This window comes from Cricetulus griseus, chromosome 7, assembly GCF_003668045.3.
Source record: "Cricetulus griseus strain 17A/GY chromosome 7, alternate assembly CriGri-PICRH-1.0, whole genome shotgun sequence".
NCBI classification, from domain to species: Eukaryota; Metazoa; Chordata; class Mammalia; order Rodentia; family Cricetidae; genus Cricetulus; species Cricetulus griseus.
Genome location: NC_048600.1, coordinates 83,222,139 through 83,241,493, shown reverse-complemented (window position 1 = coordinate 83,241,493; position 19,355 = coordinate 83,222,139). Strand labels below are relative to the sequence as shown.

Sequence of the window (19,355 nt, the reverse complement as noted above, 5' to 3'; positions counted from 1 at the left end):
TGGACATGTAACAACACAAATGTGCAGGACAGAGGACAACCTGCATGTGGGTCCTGGAGATCACAGCAGGTTCTCCGACTTGGCAGCATGTGCCTTTGTCTGGTAAGCCACTTCACCAGCCCACAAAAGATCATTGCATAGTTTCTGGTTTTTTAAAGATAATCTTATGTAGTCCAGCAGGCCTTGAAACTTACTGTGCAACTGAAGCAGGGCTTAACCCCCTGATCCTTTGGCATTCACCCCACTCAGGGCTAGAATTATAGGTGTAAGCCACTGAACCCAGCACAATCATTGGAGACAGAACTAAAGTTATTATATATACATATATATTATATGTACACAAAACATGAGAATGATTTACTTATGCATTTGTCTCTGCATTTAATAGCATGCTTTCAATAAACTTAAGAGGTAGGCATGACTTTTTTCATTTGTTTTCTTGAAACAGAATCTCACTTTGTAGCCCTGGCTGGCTTGGAACGCTCTATGGTAAAGGCTGATAAGGTGTGTGCAATCACACGTTCCAACTTTTTAAATTTATACTGATGAAAGGACATGGAAGCACTGAGGTGTCATACAACTAACTGACTGGCAGAGCTGGGCTTTGAGCCAAAACAGTTGTAGTCCAATCCCTAGACACTGAGTAACCCCCCCAACTGCAGGGCAAACACAGGGTGCTGCCCACTTACCTGAGGCTTTTAACAAACCATCCCTAGGTGGAGCACCTTAACAATCTCCATCACTTACTTTGCTAGTAGGTCTGCAACTCAGGCAGAATGAAGTAAGACAGCTCATTTCTACATCCAAATGTGTGAGCTGGGTGGATTTCTGGAAGCTGGAGGTTCCATTTTCTTAATTGTTTTTTATTCAGTGCTGTGGCATCGAATACAGGACTTCCAATATTCTAGGCAAATGCTCTTCCACTGAGCTACATCCCAGCCCTGGAGAAAGGACCTCTTTCTTCCTCATACACTTCTACACAGGGAAGCCTGGGCTACCTCACTGCATCATAGCTGGGTTCCAGGAGTGAGTGAGCCTCCAAAGAATCATAGTGAAGATGGATCATATTTCTTCAGATTCAAATTCAAGGGGAGGAAAGAGGACCTTATCTTTCGGTGGGGAGTGTCTATATGACATTGTAAGAACATGTGAACTGGGCATGATGTGCAGACTTGTTACCCTGGAACTCGGGAAGTGGAGTCAGGAGGATAAGGAGGTTAAGGCTAAGCACAGCTAGTGAGTACAAAGTCAGCCTGAACTACATGAGACTCTGTCTCAAAAATTAAAACCAACAGAAGAACACATTGGGTATGAGATAAGACTGTCTTAGAGTTTCTACTGCTGTGAAGAGATACCTGGACCACGACAACTCTTTGTTTGAATTTTATGTGCATTGGTGTGAGGGTCAGATCCTCTGGAACTGGAGTTAGACAGTTGTGAGCTGTCATGTGGGTGCTGGAAATTGAACCCAGGTCCTCTGGAAGAGCAGTCAGTGCACTTAACTGCTGAGCCATCTCTCCAGCACCCATGGCAACTCTTATATAGGAAAACATTTAATTAGGGCTGGCTTACAGTTCTGAGGCTTAATCCATTATTGTCAAGGCATATGGCAGCATGCAGGCAGACATGGTGCTGGAGAGTTAGCCAAGAGAACTACATCAGTATTTGCAAGTAGCAGGAAGAGTGACACTGGGCCTGGTTGAGCTTCTGAAACCTCAAACCTACCCCAGTGGCATAATTCCTCCAACAAAGCCACACTTACTTCTACTAGGCCATACCTCCTACTAGTACAACTCCTTATGGGCCTATGGGAGATCATTTTCATTCAAACCACCACAATTATTATGGCTGTTTTTGGAAAACAGGGCCAGGCAATGTTGGCAAATGTCTCTAATTCTAGCACTTGGGAGGCAGAGGCAGGCAAATTTCTTGAGTTCAAGGCCATCCTGGTCTACAGAGCAGGTTCCAGGACAGTCAAGGCTACACAACAAAACAAAACAACAAAAAATAAAAAACAAACGAAAGAAAGAAAAAGAAAAGAAAATACAAACCACCATATGTTTATTAGAGCAAAGGGTTAAAGCATCTGACCCAGCCTTGGGGGGGGGGGCAGAGAGGTCATCTCTGGAGAGCAGTGTGGGGAAAGTAGAGTGTTGATAACTGACTTGGACTTTTCTTGAAAACCTCATTTTGAATCTTGTCTGCATTGTTTACTTAATTAATTCATTAAAATGACAACTTGATGAGCCAGGCATAGAGAGCACTGGATTATGGATACCAAAGACCCAATTCCTACCCTTGAGGAGCTGAAGAGTTAAGGGTTTAGTAGGAGCCAGGCATGGTGAACTCAGGAGACAGAGGCAGGCAGACCTCTGAGAGTTTGAGGCCAGTCTTGTCTACATAGTGAGACCTTGTCTTGAAAAAGAAATTTCTTAGGGGATTCAGAGAAGTTTGGGACCTTTTAAACTTGCCATCATACTTCCACTTTGCAGTAGTTAGGAAGAGTTTAAACTCCTCCTTTTTAGAGTTTTCAGAGGCTTCCTACTGCTTTTAGAAGTAGGAGAGATGGCTCAGCAGTTAAGGACACTGGCTGCTCTGCCAGAGGACAAGGTTCAATTCTCAGTACCCACATGTCTGTTAATGGCTACATGTGTTCAGTGTCCTCAAAGGCCAGAAGGAGGTGTCTAGAAGGAGTCAGATTCCCTGGAACTGGAGCTACAGATGGTTATGAGTTGTCATGTTGGTGCTGGGAATCAAACTCAGGTCCTCTGGAAGAGTAACAAGTGCTCTCAACTCCTGAACCATCCCTCTCTCCAGCTCCTTTCCCCTATTTTTTGGGATAGTGTCTCTCTCTGAAACTGGAGCTCATGATTTGCCTATACCAGTGAGCTCCAGGATCTACCTTCTCATTGCTGGGATTACAGGCACAGGATGCCATGCCTGACTTTTAGTGTAGGCATTAAGGATCCAAATGCAGGTCTTCATGTGTGCACAGCAGTCCGTTTACCACTGAAGCCATTTCTTTAGCCTCTATTACACTGGTTGTTTGTTTGTTAGATAAAGTCTCAGTGTAGCCCAGTTAGATAACTGATATTTATTTTTTCCTTTTGGTTTTTTGGACAGGCTTTCTCTGTGTAGCCCTGGCTGTCCTGGAACCCACTCTATATACCAGGCTGGCCTTGAGCTCATAGAGATCCACCTGCTTCTACTTCTTGAGTGTTGGGATTAGGGTGTTTGTGAAAAACTATATAATGATTATTATTGGTGTGTATCAGGGTATGTATATGGGTTAAGGGATATGTGGAGATCAGAGGATTGGGAGACTGGATCTAGGTCACAGGCTTGCTTAGTAGCTACTTTTACCTGTTGAGCCATCATCATAAAGGCCCTGACCTTGAACTTCTGGTCCTCCTGTCTCTACCTCCCAGTGTTGGATTACAAGTATGTACCAAAATACCAGGGTTTTATGCAGTGCATGGGATTTGAACTCAGGGCTTTGCCCATGCTAAGTAAATGCTCTATCAACTGAGCTACATCACCAGCCCCCATAATGTAGTTTCCTGTCTACCTTTCTCCCTTCTTAGAACTTAAAAGAATAGAGAGCATATCTCTCACTTATCACCAAACGCTCAGCACCTCACCCAGTACCTAGTCCAGAGCAGGTATTCAACAAATACCCACAAGAATGAACAAATATGTAATCAATGCTACACAAGAGACATACGGCAGCAATACCGATCACTTTCTGTGGGGACCAGGGGAGGCTTTCTGGAGAAATGTCATCCCAAGCTGAGACCTGAAGGACAAGGAGGTGTTTGCCTAGGGAGAGGGTAAGCGGGCAGGTGGAGAGGAGTACAAACTGCAGCGGTGAGAGGGTAGATGGTCAAGAGCATAGGCAGTGCAGTGGAGGGAGGGCAAAGCGAAGCCAGGCCAGGTCATGGGAGGTTTCCTAAATCAGGCGAGGGTTTCAGTTTGCTTTTACTTTATTTATTTTAAGACAGGGTTTCCTCTGTGTGGCCCTGGCTGTCCTAGAACTTGCTCTGGAGACCAGGCTGGCCTCAAACTCACAGAGATCTGCCTGCCTCTACCTCCCAAGTGCTAGGATGAAAGGCGTGCGCCACCAACGCCCAGTTCTATTTTGCTTTTTATAAACAACTGACATGAAATATATAAATAACAAAATTTATCCCTTTAAAGTATACAATTCAGAGTTAAGAGCTTTATAAGGGGAAGGACATTTTTAGATTTTCATTACAATTATTTTTTACATTACCTGCTAAGCCATCTGCAGGCCCCACATTTATTTGAGGGGGGTTGTTTGTTTGGTTTTGAGATAATCTCACTATATAGCCTGGAATTCTGATGTAGACTAGGCTGGCCTCAAACTCAGAGACTGGACTGATTGCCTTACCAATGCTGGGGTTAAAGGTTTGCAACACCAAATACAGTCAGATAAGCATTTGTAAATGGCTACAATGTCAATAGAGAATAGAATAGAGTAGGGGACAGTGGGAGAGACTGGGAGCCTAAACAACTTGGAAAGAAATGAGGGCAGCCAGCACCAGGACTGTGGAGACCAGAGGAGGACTAAAGTTAGAGCAATTTACCTGGTAGATGTCAGAGGTAAGGAAGAGCCATGAATGACACCCAAGGGTCTGTGTGGCCTGAGAGGCCGGGACGATGGTGAATCCAGTGGCAAGAGGAGGAGGGCTGGAAGAGGAGGGTTAGTTAACTGTCTGTGGTAACTTTGTGACATGAAAATATTTGGGACTGGAGCTCTGGGTCAGTTCAGCCAGGAATTCCTGGCCAGCAGTAGCTGTAGCCAAGCTACAGGATGAGTCACCTGGTGAGTAAAGAGATCTGAGCAGAGATCCTGGCAGGATCAGTGCCTAAGCCAGGAGGATGAAAAGGACACTCACAGAGCAGAGCCAGGGAGGAGAAAGAGCTGGGTGGAGGGTACCATGGACGCTGGAGTGCACTTGAGGCAGGAGTGTCAAAGGTTGGGCAGAGGTCCAGTGATAAGATGACTGAGGTATCTGTGGATTTAGCAAGCAGCACCTGGATAGTGTCTGTTACAGAAGCCAGACTGCAGCTGCATGGGAAAGCACAGGGTGTTAGAAAACATCCAGCTACTTCTTAGAAGGGAGGAATGCTTATTTATTTATTTATTTATTTTTGTATAGTCTTCTGCCTGCATGTATGCCTGCTGGCCAGAAGAGGGCACCAGGTTTCACTATAGATGGTTGTGAGACACCATGTGGTTGCTGGGAATTGAACTCAGGACCTCTGAAAGAGCAGTCAGCGCTTTTAAGGGCTGAGCCATTTCTCCAACCCGGGAGAAATGCTTTTGCTTAATAACTATGTACACAATACTCTCCTTAAAAGCCATTTCTTCAGCCACAAGGGAGGGACAACAGACAGTGACAGCCAGGGCTACAGGCATAACCCTAGCATGGCCTGGACTAGCTGCATATAGCTCCTTATATGCAGCTGAGGTCAAATAAGTTATGGAGAGACAGACGCCCATCATCCTGAAGGTCCTTGAAAACATTCGGCCATCTCCAGTTTCTTTGTAGTTCTTTATGCTAGTCATTCTTCTGTAACAAATGTGTCTCTTGGAAATTCCCGAGATTTGGCAATATCTAGCATCCAGGAACATCTGTCATGATTAGGGAATTAGTAGAGCATATCTGTAACTAACTTTCTATTTCCAACCAAACAGTATTTGTGTCTGAGAATTACTGAGTCAAGTTAAATATGGTTATTTCATGTCCTGTCAGAGTTGGGTTTTATGCAAAATGAAGCAGAGCAAGGAAATGGACCAATTCCTGGGAATAATAGTAACTGAAGTTCATCTCTTGCACCTTAAATTAGGGTGTTTTTGTTTCATTCACAGTCACGAATCCTCTCACCCTGGAATCCTTTAAAAGGAATCCCTCTGAAGTGGGCACTGTCTTCTAGTGAATTGGATTATTTAGAACAACTACCAATTCTAGTGTCTACTCCTCCAGGTGGTGCTTTTTGTCAGTCAGCTCACTACAGGGTGAGGCAGGCTGGCCTTCAGACAGAAGAGATGACACTGGAGGACTAAGGAGCCTGTTGGGGGAGGGGGTAAAGTTAGTAAGTGGCAGGGTTTGTCTACCTTTCTGGCTCTGACGCTCTCTCCTTACGAGTACAGGGTAACTACATTACTGACTCTGTGATGGATTTCAGGGGTTATAGAGTTTTTGAATATAGAATCTTTTTTAAGATTTTTTAAAAATTTATTTATTATATATACAACATTCTGCTTCCATGTATATGTGAACAGCAGAAGAGGGCACCAGATCTCATAAGAGGTGGTTGTGAGCCACCATGTGGTTGCTGGGAATTGAACTCAGGACCTCTGGAAGAGCAGTCAGTGCTCTTAACCTCTGAGCCATCTCTCCAGCCCTGAATATAGAATCTTAAAAAACTAGTTTTTAAAAATATAAACTATATAAAATATATCTACTTTAGCCGGGCGTTGGTGGTGCACGCCTTTAATCCCAGCACTCGGGAGGCAGAGGCAGGTGGATTTCTGTGAGTTCGAGGCCAGCCTGGTCTCCAGAGCGAGTGCCAGGATAGGCTCCAAAGCTACACAGAGAAACCCTGTCTTGAAAAACAAAACAAAACAAAACAAAAAACAACCAACCAAACAAACAAAATATATCTACTTTAATCTGGCATTAACTTGCTTCTCCAATACAGCAAGCTAGATAGTAAAAAGGGCTAAGAGCAATTGCAGAAGTAGGAGGAAGCCAGCTGGCATTAGCAAGTATTGGGACACATCTGGAGTCTACACTGCAGGGTAGCTGACCAGCTGGGAAAGGTGCCAGGCAATTCTGCTGGGACAGAGGGACCCGACAACAGAAGCCAGGCATTTCCAGACAGCCAGGCAACAGCAAACTGCAGGATATCCCTTTTCCCAAAAGCTTGGGACAAACTGTGAGATTAGGGATGTTTTTAGATTGTGGGATATTTGCATATATATTATGAAAGATCTTGGGTATGGAATCATCCAAACTCAAAAGACACTTATGTTTCATATTTCTTACAGACATAGCCTGAAGGTAATTTAATGCAACATTCATAGAGTGTCAACATTTTTGCTGAGGGTATCATGTTGATATTCAAGTCTTAGATTTTGAAATATCTTAATTATCATATTAGAGATGCCTAATCTGTATAATAAATTATTTTATTAATAAAATATTTGTACATAAAGTACAACTCAATTTTGTATAGGGATAATTAGTTTCTTTCTTTCTTTCTTTTTGGTTTTTTGAGACAGGGTTTCTCTGTGTAACAGCACCAGCTGTCCTGGAACTCGCTCTGTAGACCAGGCTGGCCTCAAACTCACAGAGATCCACCTGCCTCTGCCTCTGCAGTGCTGGGATTAAAGGCATGCATTACCACCGCCCAGCTGGCATCAGTTTCTATGCTGGTAGTCAGGCAATTCAGATCTGGAGAGAGGCCCTTGAGTTTGGCTATAGAAAAGCCTGCTTTACCTCTAAATAGTTCTAGCCTGTGACCTTGGACTTTACTTTGGCCTCAGTTTCCTTATCTGTAAAATGAAGATTGTGAGGGTTACTGCTGTGTAAGGTACTGGAAGTAGTGAGGTACACCCTAAGACTTACTTAGGGACGAGCCTGAACACAAAGTGTAACTAATCTCATTTCATCTATAGAACATATTCTTGAACTTTTCTAATGATATTTTTGTTGTTATAGATTTCTATGAGGTCTTGAATTTTTAAAATCATATTTCATTTATTAATTTGTGTGGAGGGGAGCATTGCCAAAGCATGCATTTGTAGGGTATTGGTTTTCCCCTTCTACTGAATGGGTCATGAGGATTGTGTCTTAACCTTTTGGTCCATCCATCCCATTGCTGGCAGAGGTCAAGGCAACAGCTGGACATGAAGTTCAATGGAGGCAGAGGCAGATGGATCTCTGAGAGTTCAAGGCTGGCCAATCAGGGTTTACAATAGTGAGACCCTATCTCAAAGAAGGAAGGAAGCCAGGTGTGATGGTGTACCCCTATAGTTCCCAGCTATTTAGGAAGCTGAGGCAGGAGGCTCACCGCAACTCTCAAGTTTAGAACACCCTAGGCAGTACAGTGAGGCCCCATTTCTAAGCAAGCAGACATTAGCTCACTACTTCCCTCATAACTGTCCTTTCCACTTATTGAATCCTGTCACTTTATACTGTTAAGAGGGATTCTGAAACCAGCTGCTGACCCTACAGCTTCCTGGCCACTGTAGAGATAGGAAGAGCTTTGCTGGGCCAGTTCTGCAATATGCTGCTTTCTCTACAAATTGCTACTATGGTGCTTCTCTGGCCCTTGAAACAATTTTTGCAATTTCATCATTTCCTGGGCAAAGTCTATTTCTTCCCCCCCAGACAGTGTCTCACTGTGTGTAGCCCTGGCTGTCCTGGAACTCATTCTGTAGACCAGGCTGGCCTTGAACTCATAGATCTGCCTGCCTCTGCCTCCCCAGTGCTGGGATAAAAGGCAGGCATGATCACTGTAAATTTTGGTTTTATTAAGTTAAATGTATAAGATGCTCCTCTATGGCTTTGCTCATTGTATCTAAATGCTTTTTCATACTCAAGGTCAGAAAAACTACTTGCTGTATTTCATTTTTGTTCATTTAAAATTATTTTTTTAAATTGTATTTATTTATGTATATATGTGTTTTGCCTACATGTATGTCTGTGCAGTGTCCATGGGGGCTGGAAGTTACAAAGTGGGTTCTTGGAATGGAATCAACTCCTCTGGAAGGACTTGCTCCCAACCGCAGAGCCACCTCTCTCTCCATTCTCTAAATTTCTACTTAAATTTTTTTTTTTTTCAGACAGATTCTCACTTTGCAACCTTGGCTGGCCTGCAAGTAGCCATGTAGACCTGGCTGGCCTCAAACTCTCTGAGATCTGTCTACCTCTGCTTCCTGAGTACTAGGATTAAAGGTGTGTGTCACCATGCCTGGCTCATTTAAACATTTTTTGTTTGTTTGTTTGTTTTTGTTTTTTGAGACAGGGTCTCTCTGTATTGCTTTGGAACTTGTCCTGGAACTTTCTCTGTAGACCATGCTAGCCTCGAACTCACAGAGATCCTCCTGCCTCTGCCTCCTGAGTGCTGGGACTAAAGGCGTGTGCCACAAACTCCCGGCTCATTTAACATTTTTAATTACTAATAATAGCAGATTAATCAGAAAAGGCTCCTTTTTTGAAGCAGGGTTTTGTTCTGTAATTTAGACTGGTCTTGAATTTAGAACCCTCAGACTTTAATTTTCCACTTTTAACACTCTCCCTACCTATGCTTCCCCCCTCCTCTTCTGTTTTAGGGCAGGGTCTTAACCAGGTTGGCCTCAGTTTTTCTGGGTAGCTCTGGATGGCCTTTCATTCTTGATCTTCCTGCTTTCACTTCCCAAGTACAGGGACTACAGATGTGCACCACTCTGCCTAGACCTGTCTTTCTCCTTCACTCTGCCCTCTGGAAGTGGACAGACTTACTTAAGGAATGCGGATTTGAGGATGGTTTTAAGGTGCCCTTGTGGCTGAGTGATCAGTAACACATACTGCTGTCACAGAGGACTCTGCTCCATTCCCAGCACCCACAGTGGGTGGCTCACAATCACCTCAACTCCAGCTCCAGAGGCTATAATGCCTCTGGCCTCTGCAGGCACCTGCACTAATGTGCACACAGACATAGATATTATCAAAACTAAAATATTTTGAAAATAAAAATCTAAAAAGCTACCATGGTGCACATTGACTCACAAAGGAAGCTGGTTAGGAAAACATTCCTGAGGGACTTAGTCTGACATCACGGGTGGACTGCAGCACTTTGCACCTTAATGGTAAACAACCAAGGATCCAAGGATAGTGGTTTGCAGGAAGATAAATGAGAAGCCTGGCACACTGGCAGGGTAAAGAGTGGCTAAGAGATTCACCATGGGAATTCAGGCTGGTAGACAAAGGTGAAGTCAGGAGAAAATTTGGAATTAAAGCAAAGGACAATTTCATGGGTCAAAGAACAATGGGGGGTAAGTACATGAGAAAGCAGGGCAGAAAGCGTGACTAAAGTGGGTGTCCTCTCTTTCATACTGCAGAAGATTGGGAGCACCCTGAGTGTGACAGAGGAAGGTCCCCAGAAGCCATGAAATCAGGGTCTACAAAGTCAGGTGACGAGGCAATGGCAGCATGGGGCCAGGGTTCAATATCCAGGGAATACAGGGAGTGATCAAGAGGTAAAAACTTGGTAATAGGGAGATTATGAAAATGAATTGTCTTTCTCATTTAGAATTATAGTTATTTATGTGTTTCATTTGTAAATGTGTGTGTGCATACTGTGGGTGCATACACCATGGCAACAACTGAGGCCTTGAGGCTGCAAGTACCCACTGAGCAATCCCACTGGCCTCAAAACTAACCTCAAAGGGAGAGAAGTTGGGGATCTGAGCAAGGCTTCGGGAGCCTTCAAGGAATGCAGGTTTTTAATACAAGAATTTTAATAGGGAATTTGGAAAGAACCCTGGATCTAAAATTATATTCTCCTAGGATGGGGCTGTAGCTCAGTGTAGTCACTGGCTAGCACACATAAAAACTTCCCTCAGATATATGATCTGGTTCAGGTATTGAATCCAGTACTCTAGCACTGAGCTTGTGCCAGATCTTCCAAATCCCACCCACTCCCCCCGCAAACATAATTTTATTTTTCATCATAGAATATATACTCCAGGGCTAGAGAGATGGCTCAGAGGTTAAGAGCACTGACTGCTCTTCCAAAGGTCCTCAGTTCAATTCCCAGCAACCACATGGTGGCTCACAACCATCCGTTATGAGATCAGGTGCCCTCTTCTGGTGTGCAGATATACATGGAAGCAGAATGCTGTATACATAATAAATAAATAAAATCTTTTTTTTTTTAAAAAAAGAATATATACTCTAGAGAAAATTCTAAGGAGAGACATATAAGTATCTAGAAAACAAAAATAGGGGGCTGGAGAGATGGCTCAGCAGTTAAGAGCACTGAGTATTCTTCCAAAGGTCTCTGGTTCAATTCCCAGCACCCACATGGCAGCTAACAACTAACTGTCTGTAACTCCAAGATCTGACACCTTCATACAGACATACATACAGACAAAATACTAATGCAAATTAAATAAAAAAGAAAACAAAAATAATGCATATGTCTGTGAAAATCATTATTAACCCTTTAATTATTGTAACATTTTACTACATGGTTGGAATTATATTACATGTACAATTTAGTATTTAGTCACTTAAGATTGGATCACAAGAACCTGTCCATTGTCTTAGGGCTTCGACACCAGTTTCCCAGGGCTGTGATAAAAAGGCCTGGAGAACTTGAGAACTTTCAGCTTACATTTCCACATGACAGTCCATCACTCAGGGAAGAAAGAGAGGAACCCAAACAGGGCAGGAATGTGAGGCAGGAACTGACGGAGAGGCCATGGCTTACTCCTTCCAGGCCAGGGATGGCACAGCCCACTGTGAGCTGGGCCCACACGTCAATCACTAATTGAGAAAATGCACCACATCCTTGCTCACAGGCCGGTCTGGTGAGGGTGTTTTCTCAGCTGAGGTTTGCTTTTATCAAATGACTCTAGCCTGTGTCAAGCTGGTATAAAATTAGCCAGCACACCCATCGCCAAAGTACAGAATATTAGCAATCAGTTAAGTCTATCTGAGGGGGTACATGAATACTGTATTCTTTCAGACTTTCCTTTAGACTAGAATTTTTTTTTTTTTTCTAGACAGGGTTTCTCTGTGTAGCTTTGGAGCCTATCCAGGTACTCGCTCTGGAGACCAGGCTGGCCTCGAACTCACAAAGATCGGCCTGCCTCTGTCTCCTGAGTGCTGGGATTAAAGGCCTGTGCCACCAACGCCTGGTCAGACTAGAAATTTTTAAAAGTTAAGAAGTTACAATGGACTATGAGATGGTTCAGTAGGGCTTGTTGCCAGGCCTGATGAACTGTAAGTTCAATCCCAGGACCACTCATGGTGGAAAGAAAACTGAATTCTGCAAGTTGTCTTCTGGGTTACACATATGTGCTAGAGCATGAGGGGTACATGCATGTGTGTGTGCATGCGCACCCCCCCACTAAATAATAATTTTTTTTTAAAGTTACAGATGTGAAGGAAAAAATTTTAATTTTTAAAATTATTTTATGTGTAAGGTGTTTGCCTGAATGTATGTCTGTGTTCCATGTGTATGCCTGGTTTTCATAGAGGCCAGAAGAGGGTGCTGGTCCCCTTGAACTGGAGTTGCAGATGGTTGTTAGTTACCATGTGGGTGCTGGGAAATGAACCCAGGGCCTCTGGAAGCACAGCCAGTGCTCTTAACCACTGAGCCACCTTTCTAGCCTCCAAACAAAATTTTTTTTTAAGATTTTATTTATTTGTTATGTATACAATATTCTGTTTCCATGTATATCTGCACACTAGAAAAGGGCACCAGATCTCATAACGGATGGTCATGAGCCACCACATGGTTGCTGGGAATTGAACTCAGGACCTCTGGAAGAGCAGTCAGTGCTCTTAACCTCTGAGCCATCTCTCCAGCCCCCCAAACAAGAAAATTTTAAGAACAAAATTCTGGTGGCAGTGAAGGATGGGGATGTGTAGAAACAGTTAAGTACCAATGAGGTTTTTCAATTTTATTTATTATTTTTTTATTTATGTGTATGTATGTTTGCATGCTCGTATAAGCACCACTTCTATGCAGGAGACCGGGGAGGCTAGAAGAGGGCATTGGATCTGCTGGAACTGGAGTCATAGATAGCTATGATGTGCCACGTTATGTACTAGTAAATGAATCCAGGTCCTTTGCAAGAGCAGTAAGTGGTATTAACTGCCAAGCTATTTCGCCAGCCCCTACATGAAGTTTTAAAGTTATCAGTAATATTTAATATGTTGAATGATAGATAAATGTTCATTTTAATATTATCATTTACTGTTTTAAATAAAAATATTATGACTATTGTATATGTGTATTGTGTAAAATTATGCACACACATGTATGCTGGTGTGTGTGGAGGCCAGAGGCCAAGGTTTTCTGCCTACCAAGGTTTTGAGGTAGGGTTTCTCACTAGGACCTGGGACTTGCTAACTAGACTAAGGTAGCTAGCTGTCAGGTGCTAGGGTTCTTCCCACTCCCTGTCCCAGAGCTGAGAACACAAGTCTGCTCATGCATCAAGTACCTGACTTAGTCAGAAGGGCAGGAGAAACTAAATTTCTATGCAGGGTTCTCCCCTGCTGCATCAGACAAACAAGCATGTTCAATTTTTGCTTGCATTTGTGAAAATTTGTGTGATTTTTCTTTGCTATACTACATATGGATGACCAAATTAGGCCAGATGTGGTGGCATTCACCATTAATCCCAGCACTTAGGACTCAGAGGCTGGTGGATCTTTGTGAAGCCAGCCTAATGTGTGTGTATGTAATATACATATATCTTATATATTTTGTATAAATATATTTTTAATATATATAAAGTCTCAGAGTAAGGAAAAACTTTTCCAGGGAAGTACAATTTAGGAATCAATGACTTAGATGACCTTTCATCACTAAAACTCAATGATTAGGTCTAGAATACCCTGTGCATCTGCCTGTCTTTCACTGTTATCTGTAAGATTTACTTCAGAAGGTAATTATGTATCTCTTTAATATTTTCTTGGATTGAAAATCATAGATGCAAAAATGTCCATTGTGCACATCCACAGGCTTGTCTGTCTCTTGTATCAGGCTTTTAACTTGGGGTCACAGGTCTGGAAGTCTCCCTAACACTATGAATGCATACATGATATTTTATGTACACACACACACACACACACACACACACACACACACACACAGGTTTTTAAGTGAGTGCTGGAGATGGAACTAGTGTCCTCATGTTTGTTCGGCGAGTAGTTTTCTGCCTGAGCTATCTCCCCAGCGCCGCACAGGGAGGCCTGTGATGAAGTTTGTTTGCAAAGAGCTGGATTTTCTCTTCCCTTTAAAAGAGTACCTGTCATTTTTCTAGAAAAATACTTTATAACTTTTTATAATCTGAAAGGTTTGTAACTATTGCTTTAGATACATTTCTTGATTTTGCTTTAAATAATCTTATTATTGGCTTGGGAATCTCAATGCTTTTCCTTGTTCATTATTTTACAATGGGAAGGTCCATCAACTTCTAGTTTGCATTTGGTAACTACATATCTGTACATTCCTTGTTCTCACCTGAACAAATAAAAAACAAGAAGTAATCTCCACCAGCTAGTTACAAGGGATTTCAGCCTTCTTATTTTTGGAAGTATAGAAAGAGAGCATTGAGGCCCACACTGAAATTGATAGCAGGGGGACAGGCAGCTAGAGACAGTGAAACATACAGGCACAGATAAAAGGCATCAGGACAGAGAGGACAAACAGAGAAAAGAAATACAGAGGAATCTGCATACATGGATACATAGAAGGAGAGAGTTGAGAACTGAGCAGATAGAGGATGGCAGGAAAATAGACTAGCAAGGAAAAAGAAATGACTGTGAGAAGTAGGAATACTTCTAAGACAAATGCAGTCAAGCAAAGAGAGGGAGAGAGAGAGTGAAGAAAAAGATAATGGAAGAAAGAGGTAAGGAGGAAGACAGTAATGTCTTTTGCAAACACAGTGCCTCATCCTTTACCAAGCAATGGGACATGCATGACTGCAGCAAATGGACAATCCAACAGGGATGACGAGGGCTGTAGGCCATACAAGCAGGGAGGTAGCTGGTCAGGAAAGGAAGACAGACAGACAGAGAAAAGACAGAACCAAGAAGTGAGAGAGGCTAAAAGAGTTTTAAATCCAGGAACACAGGCCATTTAAGAAGCAAAATGAAAGAACAGTGTGCATTGAATGGAGAAGTCTTATCGTCTTCTCAAAAACAGACCTGGTTACCGCCCAGTCCTTGACTCTAAGACCCATGGAACGGAGCTAGAAGAAAGGGTATGATGTAGGGTAGGGGAAAGGAGTTGTAATAAAGAACAAATGTTTTAGATAAGGAAGAAGGCAAATTTCTTGGTCCTAAGTCAATAACTCAAAAAGATCCAGAATCACAGGCCTCTGAAAGAGTTCATGTAGTATAGGCTTAGGCATGGCAGGTGCATGCCTACACATGACAGGCCCAGGCATGGCGGGTGCATGCCTACACATGTGCACTTGGGAGGCTCAGGAACATCTTCCAGTCAAAGCCAGCCTGGGCTACATAGCTAGACTTGTCTTCCTAAAAGCAGAAAAGACAAAAATTGTACTGACGTAAGTCTAGACAAGAAAAGCACCTACTTTACCTGCATGAAAACAGTTTACACCCTGACTGCCCTTACGAAGTCCACCTGCACTGCCGCAGCAGGTCAGTACTTCCAGTGTGCTCATGTCTTTTCAGAACACACACTGTAGTGAACAGACTGACAAGGGCCTGCTGTCATCCAGATAACTCACCAGGGTGAATAGAACAGATAGTGGAGAGTAAGCCCTTCCTAAGCATTGTTTTGGTAGAAAAAGCAAGCAAAGAGCAACGAGTCAATTAAAAAGACATCTGTCTCTGTCATACTTACAAAGTATAATCAGAGGTGGCTGGAGAGATGGCTCAGAGGTTAAGAACACTGGCTGCTCTTCCAGAGGTTCCGAGTTCAATTCCCAGCACCCGCTTGGTGGCTCACAACTATCCGTAATGAGATCTGGTGCTCTCTTCTGGCGCGCAGGCATACATACATGAGGGCAGAATACTGTATACATAATAATAAATATATGGCCGGGCGTTGGTGGCACATGCCTTTAATCCCAGCACTCGGGAGGCAGAGGCAGGAGGATCTCTGTGAATTCGAGGCCAGTCTGGTCTCCAGAGCGAGTGCCAGGATAGGCTCCAAAGCTACACAGAGAAACCTTGTCTCGAAAAACCAAAAAAAAAAAAAAAAAAAGAATAAAAAAATAAATATATGAATCTTTTAAAAAAAATAGAATCGGAAAGAGAAGTGGTGATCCTGGTAAAGATAGGACTGACAAATGACAGACTTCCTAGCAAACCTGGGAGAGAGGCGAGAAACAGCAAAAAGTAATGGGAGTACAGAAGGGTATATAGGAGACTTACTTTTTTTTCTTCATTAGTTTTATCTCAAAAAAGCATTTATTTATTTATTTGATGTGTATGAGTGATTTTGCTGCATGTATGTATGCGCTCCACATGTGTGCCTAGTGCTTTTGGTGGTCAGAAGGAGGTGCTGAATTCCTTGGAACTCGAGTTACAAAAGGGTGGTGTGAGCTACCATGTGGGTGCTGGGAACCAAACCCAAGTCCTCTGCAAGAGCAACAAGTGCTTTTGACAGATGAACCATCTCTCCTAATTTTTATTTGTTATGTATATTGGTATTTTACCTCAGTGTATGCATATCATGTGTGCAGTACCCATAGACACCAGAAGAGGGTGTTGTATTCCCTGAAACTAGAGTTAAAGACATTTGTCAGCCACTGTGTTAGTACTGGGAACCAAAACCTGGGTCCTCTGGAAGAGCAACCAATGTTCTTAATTACTAAGTGGTCTCTCTAGCCCCTGAGACCTACTTTTTATAGTATAGGTTTCACACTTTTAGAATTTCATATCATGTTTATGTCTACTTTGAAAGTTGACTGGGGAAAACACCTAAAACAAACAAACAGAAAGAAAAGCAAGCAGAGATGTGGACAGCCAGAACCTGCTAAGCAGACAGTGAAAAGCCATGAAAATAGAGCCTGGGAAGCCAACAAAAAGACTAAGGCAGGCAGACTTCCTATGAAGGCAGCAAGGTAGAAAGAGTAATTAAAAAGGAGACAAATGTGAAGGCAGGCGGGGTAAGGAATGCGTTATGAATGGAGGCCAGACCTTAAGGCAAGGGAGGACCGCAAGGCCTGGGAGACAGCTAACCCCACTGGTGGGTTGTGGACACCACCCTTGGAAGCCAAGGGAGGCAAAGCTGACAAGCAGAATGAGAAGACACAAACATTAAGCAGTGGGAGCGCAGCAGCCAGCAAGATAGACAGGCGAGAGGGCACAGCTAAAAGGAGGTGGAGACAGGTGACGAACTTAGCGGAGAGGCAGGAGCAGAAACAAGTACAAGGTCAAGATGAGAGGCAAACCATTATGGGAAATTGTGGCAAGTCCTGGAAGGTAGACAAACCAAGAGATTCAGGCTTTAAAGTGACAGAGACAGGCAGGCGGGCAGACAGATGGCTAGAGAGAGAGTGGTGGGCAAACAGCCAGAGAAGCAGACAGACAACCAGGGAGAGAAAGAAACTGCCAGTCAGTGAGGGAGGAACAGACAGACAGGCAGGCAGGCAGGCAGACACCATAGCAGAAGCAAGCAGGTAGAGAGGCAGGCAGGACAAGGTGAGGTCACCAGGAAGCAAAAGCAAGTGCTGACAGGCAGAGCGGGTGGTGGTGAGGCAGGAAAGGGGGCAGGGCAGGGCAGGGCAGGGCAGATGGACAAGTCCAGAGGTAAACAGCCCATGATGTACGCCTGCACAGGAAGGCCCATCGCCCGCTGCCTCAGACACCTGCTGCCTCAGAACACGACACAGGTGGCTGGCAGGCAGGCAGAGGTGCCTAGCACAGGAGAGGGCACAAGGGACCCCTGCCACTTGCTATGCAATGTGGCCCACACATGTGTAGACACCTTTCTCAGTCTTAGGATGCTGCACACACATGTACTCGGGCCAGAAAAAGGGGGATGAGGCACACGGCAGGCAGAGCCCCATGCACTCACCGGCAGGAAGAGAGAGAGATCAACAGAAGCCAGAGATGGGAAGTCACTAAAGAAATGATAAAGCCCTTAGAGCCAAAGGTAAGAGAGAGATGTCTCAGTAAGGAATAAAGTGCACCTACAGAGGAGCCCAGACTAGTGATGAGATTGAGAGAGAGCATGGACGGGGACAATATGGGACCATAGGCAAGAGAATTCCATATTAAGAAAGAAAAAAAAGACAGAAAACAATGTTCAAAAAAGTGCTAGTGTGCATATGTGGGGGTGTGTGTGTGTGCAGGGAATAGAAGAACGTCAATAAACATTTTAGCATTGTAAACAAAAATTTGTAGACTATCCCTTTGTCACCAATACTTTCTTGGCTGTTGCCTACCTTCTCCTTGGGGTCCTTGTGAGCTTTGCAAAGCTGAGGGGCAGTAGAGAAATGACCCAGGAGATGCTTTCCCCCAGGCCAGGGATGGGAAGCAACAAGACAGATCAAAAGAATGGGAGGAAAGTAGAGGAAGAAAAGAGCAAAGAACAAAAAGAAGGCAGACCAGGCTATCTGCCCTTCTTCCTTTGCTTCTTGGCAAGTTTTATTCTAGGCGCTGTCAAACCTCTGTAGGCAAAACTTACTTCTGGACTCCTTGTCAACTATCCATCTGACCCCTGGTACAACTTTAAGATAAACATTGGGATCCAGTTGGGAATTACTGGTCAGCCAGTTCAATGAAAGCCCTGGCTGCCCTCCTACCTCATTGCTTTTCCCGGCTACTTTCTCCCAGTGCCTCAGTTTCTTCCACTTTATCAGTGATGAGGATGGTGGAGGAAGACACGTACACTGAAACAGGGAAAAGAGAAACGAATTTCACAATCTCCAGATTTGACTCTTTCCTCTTTATTCTAAAAATCTGTCCTATTTATCCCCAAATTAATTTCTCAAGTCAGACGATTTTACAAGCAGGCAACTGGGGGAGGGGAAAAGGGAAAGAGTAGAGATAAAATTTACAACAATTATAAAACCCTGCAAAGGCTGGGCGAAGGAGAGAATCAAACATGGACTCCTTTGAAAAAACTCAATCATCGTATCTATTCATATCTCTCCCCCAAAAGTCACTAGGATTTCTGTCACTTTTTTTTAAGAAAGAAGAAAAAAAAATCCAGTACTGCTTCTCATTTAAAAGATACGTACACAATTAAATGCATTTTGACTTCAATGAGGTATGTAGAGAGTTATATATAAACATATATTTCATCTTTTTCCTTTTCAATGCCTGAAGGGAAAGAAAAAAAAAAAACCTTCACATCAAACCACTCCCTTCTGAAGTATTCAGAAAAAAAAAAAAAAAGGCTTTTCTTTAGAGAAGGGAGGTGGGGGGAGGAACAAGACTAGTAAAGAAAAGAAAAATTCAATCTAGTTGGACTAGTATCTAACTAGTTAACCTTTAACAATTTATGCTGATGTCAGACTGAGCATGAGTACTGATTAATGCCCCCCCCCAAATATTTTTATAAGGGGGGAGTTAAGTCACAGCAGCCATTTTTGTTTTATGCAGAAATCCTTCATGCCCCCC

General features: G+C 43.4%; 1 protein-coding gene across 1 annotated transcript in view; it reads right to left on the bottom strand.

Annotated features, from left to right (window-relative positions):
- Positions 1-19,079, bottom strand: part of LOC103159087 (N-alpha-acetyltransferase 38, NatC auxiliary subunit) — a 28,056-nt gene extending 8,977 nt beyond the window's left edge. Inside the window, exons 1-2 of the mRNA XM_035447828.1 lie at positions 18,974-19,079; positions 18,536-18,622 (exon numbers count right to left, since the gene is read on the bottom strand). The gene's annotated coding sequence lies outside the window, so the exon portion shown is untranslated. The remainder of the gene's footprint in view (positions 1-18,535; positions 18,623-18,973) is intronic.
- Between the last annotated feature and the right edge of the window lie 276 nt (positions 19,080-19,355).